Source organism: Lolium rigidum, chromosome 1, assembly GCF_022539505.1.
Source record: "Lolium rigidum isolate FL_2022 chromosome 1, APGP_CSIRO_Lrig_0.1, whole genome shotgun sequence".
Lineage (NCBI taxonomy): Eukaryota > Viridiplantae > Streptophyta > Magnoliopsida > Poales > Poaceae > Lolium > Lolium rigidum.
Window position 1 is genome coordinate 346180834 of NC_061508.1, and position 8300 is coordinate 346189133.

The 8300-nt window shown below is 43.8% G+C and overlaps 1 pseudogene; it reads right to left on the reverse strand.

Moving 5' to 3' along the window:
• Window positions 1–498: 498 nt before the first annotated feature.
• On the reverse strand, window positions 499–6847 carry LOC124701220 (annotated as a pseudogene).
• Window positions 6848–8300: the final 1453 nt, after the last annotated feature.

Consider the following 8300-nt stretch of genomic DNA (forward strand, 5'->3'; position numbering starts at 1 on the left):
AGATGCCTAAAACCGTCGCCGCCGGCGGTCTTGATATTTTATAGACTCCTAGGCGCGCCCAGAAATAGGGTCGTTGTTTGCCCTGCCGTTCCTCTCTCAACAAAAATTTGTGTGAAAGTGTGACTGCTGTGGCACACAACAGAGGAAATATGCTCGTTGTGTAAAACATTGTGCAATACAATGCAAGAGATAAATTTAGAGTAATTTTGTAAGTTACACAGTTCAATATCTTCCAGCAAGAGAAAGTAAACAACACAATTTCCATATGGAACGGATAAATTATATAGAAATTCTTGCAAATCAAATAAGCCCCAAGATTAGAGAGTGAAGGGAAACCAAAATGGGTGGGAAATCGTCAAAAGAAAAATAACTGGTGGGAACGAGGCATAATCGTTGAGCTTAATTTCCCCATCGCCCTCGCGTATATCAAGTGGCCAGCAGAACGCACTGTGAAGATCACGAAACATATAGCATGCACTGACAGAAAAAGAAAGGAACTAACTGAAATACGTGATGCGATCATTTCCTCTTACCACTCTACAATTGATTGATTCAGCTTCCATGACAAAGCAAGTCAGCAGTTCGTGTTTATTCAATCTAACAGAGAAATGAGAAAAGAGGTAAGCCTACAACTCTGCTATGTACCTAACGACGACAGAAGAAGCATGGCATGAGGGGAGCATCTGAACTTCTGCAAATTGTGTGGAAGCCCAGAGACACCCCTCCACCCCTCTGACAAGTGGGAGCCACGTGGGAAAAAGAAAGGAGAGGCAAAACTACCATCATCAATTTTGCAATGGCAACAAGTAATCTATCCAATCAGCCAACCAGCATTGAGAGCCAGCATTCTTCTACTTCCTAGCACGTAGCTCTTCAGTAATATGTACCTTCAGCTTTCATTGGGCATCAAAATATTTTGAGGTCAATCTTCGTCGCAGACCGTCATGGACAGATGCCACAGGTGACTTGACGACCTGGTCAGCATCTTCAGATCTCATGCCATTCTCGGACACAATAGGCGTACCATCTATTTGGCAACTGATTGCATCGAGAGCTCCATTAGTGCCATTTTCCTCTCCAAAGAAGACATTTTTGGTGCCCAGAACTGCATGCATGTTGCCATCACGGTGACCATTCAGATAATCATCCATTTGGCTACTGCTGCAATGCATATCAAGAATTCCATTGCTGCCATTTTCTTCACCATAGATGACATTATTGGTGCCCAGAACTGAATGCCCATTTTCAACATGGTGACCACTCAAATTATTAACGAAAGCTGCTCTGTGTTGGGGCGCAATGCCACTAGTTGTGCAACCGGAACTCCACCTTTCCTGTATCTGGTCTGGCAATGCTGCAGCACCAACATGTTCTTGCTCCTTGGGTGTTTTACTGGTCTGTGGATCATCCATGGCTGCTGACTCCCTGCAACGCTTTGTGAGGAATCCCGGAGACATGCGCATGCCACCTTGGCTGCTTTGAGATGAAGAATCAGTATTTGATATGCTGTTGACTTTCACAGAGGATGATGATGGTTTGCCATTTCCATTACTAAATGGCAACCCATCATTGCCTTTGACTGCTTTCTCTCTGGAACGAGGCCTTTCAAGGAAACCCCGTGCTAAAAATGACATGTCCCCTTTGTCGTTACTTGTGTTGTTCCGATATGTGTTGCTGCTTGATGGTGATGTATGAGGCCTTGGATTAAAACCATGAAACAAAGGTACATCTCTCTTTGATGCATCCAAGGCATAATTTCCGAAATGTGCATCACCATTGGCAACGATTCCGTTGCTAGGATTCACAAACATATCTCCATTACTATGCACACTTCCATTCGCATAGGATGTCTGGCCACCTGAGGAGTTGGCAAAAACTCCTTGCTTTGACCTGCTGAGTTGTTCATTCCAATGACCATTTATTTTATGGGGGAAACATCCATGTCACGACCATTTTGACTCTCTTCCCCAAAGGAAGACTTCTTTCTTGAGGGTTTCTCAGAGGTTGGGACTGATGTTTTATTGGCTATCACTCCAACTGAATCACCCAAGACAGTTTGTTGTTGCGCATTCTGTCCTTCAACTTCTCTTCCAGCTTCGGTATCAATATCCATGTAGTCAACTGAATCAATACGGACAGGTTCCTCGCATTCCTCTGCAGAGGAACTAACTGAAGATGATTCACATGCAGAATTGCCCAATTGGTCAGACCGCAATTCCTCTGCAGTACTGCCTTCTAATAGAGAACATGGGTCTCTAATGTCTTCTTTAAGAACATGCAATGCCGATGAAGCTGGCTGATGTAGACTTTCATTGGTAATTAATGCCTCTCTCCCACTGTCTACCTGGTCGAGGGTATCCATTCTGTGCAAAGATTCATTGCTGGATTCAGAATCCGCTCGTAGATCTTCTGAAGAATTAAGAAATGATTCACATTCTACAGGCACGTCCTCTGGTATCAAATGATTTTCTCCATTTGAAGGAGGCACTTCACATTGCTTCTCCTGTTTTATTGGTTCTTTGACTGCAAGAAGTGGTCCAGGACGAGCTGTTCTTCTGCAGAGTTGTAAAGGGAAAAGGAAGGTTGTCAGACCAAATGTCCAGAGCAGCTTAGCATAGTGTCTCGAACAAGTAAATAGTGGTTAGATTTATGAGAAAGAAGCGGATTAAACGGAGAAACAATTTAGCACAATTTGTTTTTGTTAACATGGTAAATAAGACAAGTCCAGAACATTTTATTGTGTCGCTGCCAGTTGCGTATAAGTAATACAGTACTAGTTAAATTTATGAGAAAAAAGTGGAATAGGCGAAGATGTAATTTAGCATGAGACAAATAATGCAATGATGGTAAAGTTCCATCTGACAGCTATTATCCTAAAATGGTGCAACCATACGAGAAAACAACAGAGCAATACAAGGCAAAGTATATATGAGAAGTCTTTTTTTTTGCATATAAGTCAGTATGAATTCCACCATCTGCTACAGTGCTACTAGTTATATCTTGTCTCATAATTCTCAGAGTATAAGACATACAAAGATCAGCAAGAAAGTAGAAAGTAGATATAATCCACTCAAGCTATAAAGTACCAATAGACAGATTCTGGTAAGCATGTGGATTTTTCCTTGCCAACAGATATTGATGCCATAGGCGAGAGCACACATAACAATTACCTGCTATATAGAAGCATATAAGCACCTTGAGCATGTACTTCCTCCTTGTCGACAAACATAACCTACAAACAGAAGTAAGATATTGATCAATTGATCAATTGATCAATTGGCATTTGGACACAAATATTTGCATGGTCATAATAAAGAAGCAAGCATGTACCTTGCAGTCATCAATTTTAAGCCAATGACCTCGACGACTTTTTATGTAGCATATATAATGACCAAAAAACGAAGCATTCAGCATATCCAGATGAACAACAACGGCATATAAATCATACTGGTCAGTTCCATCAGTGGCGCTCATGTATGGTGTCAGATCCAGCTTAGCAGGGAATGTAACTTTCTTGTTCAGTTTTCCAAATCTACCACTCTGATAATCACAAGAAAGTATGTTATGGCACAACTTTCATGATACAACAACATTGATATTAGTTCAAACAAGCTGATGTCCTAACCTGGAATCTTTTGAGAGTAATAGTGAGTATATTTGGAGCTTGATGAACTGTAAGATGCTTCCGTGCTTTGACATAGTCGCTGCATCTACACAATATAAACAAATAGGTTAGAAAAATGTCATCTGATTTAGATTTTGACTATCCATGGATTGATGATTTCAGATAGTTATCATATTCAGCTTTTATATCAACTCTTATTCAAAATTTACAAGTATATCCTAAGAATATAATCACCAACTCACACAGCTTCACATGACATGACAATCAGGCTAAGTTTAAGAATTCCTGCCTATTTAGCATTATCAAAAGTAATGTCTCTTTACGTATATTGAAAGAGATTTCAACAGACCAAGGGGGGTCATTATTCTGCAGATCATTAATAAGAGCAAGCTGGTTTCAGCATATGCCCAAACTAAATAGCAAACTAGCAATATATGAAAAGAGGACCCTGCAAATTTGTGGTTACATATTAGAAGTGTACAGATGCAATAATGGGACCTACCCATCACATCTGTACTTGTTGTCCCCATCAAGCCACTCCACAGCAGTGAACTGATCTAAGCACTCTTCCAGCGATTCAGCATCACCATGAATTTCAACTGTCAAGTCCATCATATTCTCGTAGCGATTTGAGACCACTCCACATGCAGCACACTGAACCTGCACGTGCCATTTATGTTAGGCACCCTACGATGGATTTGATATAATTGTAATATATGCACATTCAAAGACAGATCCCTTAAGAATTTTGAACTGATTAAAAACAGAGCAAACAGACAGGCAAACTCATTGATTGCAAATTGAAATATCAAAATTAACTGTGGAAACAAAATAGACCTGAGATTGCAGACGACCGCCAAATATGTGCTGAATAACAGTAGTCTCTTGGGTGCTAAGATCAACGACCTTCTCACCTCCAAATTCATCAAGACAAGCTGATTGCATCTTATCGATTGCAAACCTATAAATACAACACACATCATACAGCATTCAAGACAATCCAAGAGAGTGCAAGCAAACCCACATGCAAAGCATGGAAAGCAATTCACCTCATTAATTCATGAGCATCTTCCTGTCTACCAATGCCAAGGTTGCCACCAATATTTGGTAAATGGGAAAGAATGTTCTTGGGAGCAAATGGATGCATGCTATCAACTGCTTTTTCAATATGACATTGCAGCTCACATAAGAAACACCAACTTTCGCGCCTTATAGAACCTGAAATGTTGAGATGCAAAAAATTGTTAAGCATAAGCCAGATGTTATTACTGCATAATTATCATAAACCATCACTTACATTGCCTATAATGGTCCATTCCTAAAAGATAGGCCACCAGTGGCCTCGTGTATGATAGACACTGTAAAACTACATTGGCGAAGCAACTGCACAAAAGAAAGAGGAACTACTAGATGAATAGAAGGAAATGTGTTGAAAGCAAAGGTGGGAGCCAAAGATAGCACTATTTCCACATACCTGTTGCCACAATTCACAAGCCCACAAGGTGATGAAGCATCATAATTCCTATCGCTCCAATCATATAGCTTTAAAAATTCATCGTAAGGAAAGATAACCTGTGTACAAAACATGTGTGCAAATTTGTTTCATCATCCTGCATTCAAATTTCTGGGCAAAGAGTATAATTGCACACCTTGTTTAACTTTCGAGGCCCAGGCACTAATGAGATGCGGCCAAAGACAGAAGGCTTCTTACTGTTGGCCTCGACTCCACAGGGTGACTTGTCAACAGTGTCCAATAATTTCATTTGTTTACACTTCAATTTGTGATCAGATTGCCAATGCTTTGACTGGCATTCTCCAGAACTAAATAAGAGCATAAATGTAAGACAGATGCCCAGAGAAATATAGCAGCATTATACAGGATAAAAGTGTGTACAGCATATGGAAATGCTAAGCATATGAGTTGGGATAACATTCAGTCAATTCAGCCGGTGTTCATGAGTACATTCAATTGACGCAATTATAATAACCAACACCCTTGGTATAGCAGCACATTGATAGATAAAAAATTATAACTTTGCTATGGGCGATACCAAACATGACAAAATGATCACACACATATTCAACATGAACTCCACCTTTGTTACAATTAAACCAGGCATATGACCTCGTAAACAAACTTGCGGTTTGTACTGTTTGATGTGCGGGAATTACCAGCATCTAAATAAGAGAAACTCATAAGAGCAGCATCTATTACATGATAATAGATAGGCAGATACTTAAACAATCCCAAACTGCATTTTTTTATAAGAATCTCATTGACATTGATAGTTAAGTTCCAATCGTCCTGTGCTAACACTCATCACATGAACCAATTAACCATATCAAAACGCAAAATATCATATTTTCTTTCTTCTACTAGAAGAAGAGACAGCAGTATCGTATTCAAGACTGGTAAGAACAAATTATTTCTAATTCACATTATTCAATCCAAGAACTGATACTGGTAAACAACCAGCTTCAAATACTCCCTCCATCCCATGGAACATGTCGGAAGTTTATCTAAATTTGAATGTATCTAGGATTTAAAGAAACTTCCAACATATTCATGGGACGGAGGGAGTACATAGCCTCTGAACATCAAAGACCATAGCAGTTTCCAAAACTACAGAATTGTCATGGTTTCTCCTCAAGAGGCCAGAAACCACATTCGGAGACAACAAGCAAGAACTCTTAACTTTCTGTTATGGACGTGCACAGCCAAATCGCACAAACAGAGCACAATGACCCTGAAAGAAGACATATATCATCTGTTCTCTGCATATCCCATGTAAGCACCCGTAATGTGAGGGGCAAACCCCAGGATGACCACTCAATAACCTCGCAAGATCAGAGGTTTCTATCAGCTAGGAACCACTAAATGACTCGCCCTAAACAACAGATTACCCAAGCATCGAAGAAACCACAGCAAAATCACAATTCACGGCCAGGGACTCCGGGGGTAAGAGGCCAAGAACCGTGAAGGATTACGGCAGAATTAGCCGCAGCAGCCACCGAATTGCACAACCGAATTGCCCGGTAACAATGCAGGATCACGCGCATCTTCGCTGGGACGCACCAAGCAGAGCAGCAGCAGCAGGGGAAGGGGAGGGGAGGGGGGGCGAAGCAGGCAGAGGACGCACCAGTATCGCGCGCGCTTGCAGCCGGCGCAAATCTTGCTGCTGGCGCCGCCGCACTGGGCGCAGGTCCCCGGCACCTGGCGTGCCGCGACGACGGGCTGCGGCAGCTGCCGCGGCTGCTGGTTGCTCCCCTCCTGCGGCGGCATCGCGTACTCGGCGGGGTGGAGGTGGTCGTCGTAGGCGGCGGCGAAGCCGGCGGCGTCGACGACGAAGTAGCGGGAGGCGGCGCGGCGCACGGCGGCGAGGGCGGCGGCGAGGAGCACGAGCCCGACGAGCGCCGCCTGGATCACCGCGGAGAGATCGAGGCCGCCGCTGCCGCCCGGCATCTAATATACGGCCCGGGCGCGGCCGCGACCGCGGGGTTGTTAGGGTTGCGCGCCCGGACAGCCGAACCCCCGCCGCCGCCACCGACCATCCGAACCGAACCCGACCCGGGCCCGGTCCCGGAACCCGACCAACCGACCGGGCGCGACTCGGGCCGACCGGGTCAGTGGGTCGCAACCGCTGCGGCCGCCACTCCACTGCCGGAGCCGGAAGGGGAACCACCAGCTGCCGCCGCCGCGGCGCCTCCTCTCTCGCCCGGCCGCGGTCGCTGGCGCGCGGGGCCCGGCGGCAGCGGGAGGGGGTGAGTCAACGCCGGGTGGGTCGCGGGAAAGGTTGGGTCTTTGGGAGGCGACTGGCGTGCTGTCTCAGCTGCTCTGCTCCTCCTCCTCGGCCATGCAGGGAAGAGATGCAGCAGGTCGTCTCGCTGGCTGGGCTGGATGGGTGACTCTTTGTTGCTGGGGACACGCCTCTGCCTCCTACCTTCAAGGCACCACTTCTCCCTCCCTCTCTCTCTCTCTCTCTCTCTCTCTCTGGAAAAGGATATGCCAAGAGGCAAAAGAGTCTTCAAGGCACAGCTGGGTGGATTTATGGGAATGTTTTCTTGACAATGATTCTAGCAAAGTGGGTACTAGGTTTAGTGGTTTACCTTATTTTTAGTGGATTATATCATCTGCATAATGTTTGTTGGATATTTGTTTCCATTGAGTGTGCTTTGTATTCCATATGGGGGACATGTAAAAAAAGTAGTGTTTTTTAAACTAGGAAATTCCCTTACTTAAATCATTTAATCTAAAAGTGTTATACCCCTGACTTTTTTGTGAATTTTTCTCTGAAAACACCTTAATCAACCTCCCGTGTTTCCGGTAATGCTGGCGGGGCTGCTGACTATGTTGATATACTCGTCTGGATTGCCAATCTCACACGAATGCGACAACCAGCTATTGTGGTGATTCAACCAGGTTTGGTCATCTACATTTATGCGGTTGCACAACAACGATGCATTCAACTGAGAATTTGGCGAGAATTCCAAGGTCTAGTTTCTTGGGTGTAATTATCCCTTTGGTAGCCAAATTTCTAGGTCTTTAAGTTCCTCGTATAAGGTGGTCTCTTTATCTTTCTACAAATCATATTTAATTATAAAATCATCCTTTAAACATATTTTGGAGGTGTTGCTTTTGAAGAATCTTGTTTGTAGTCGGGGTGTTGTTTTTGGT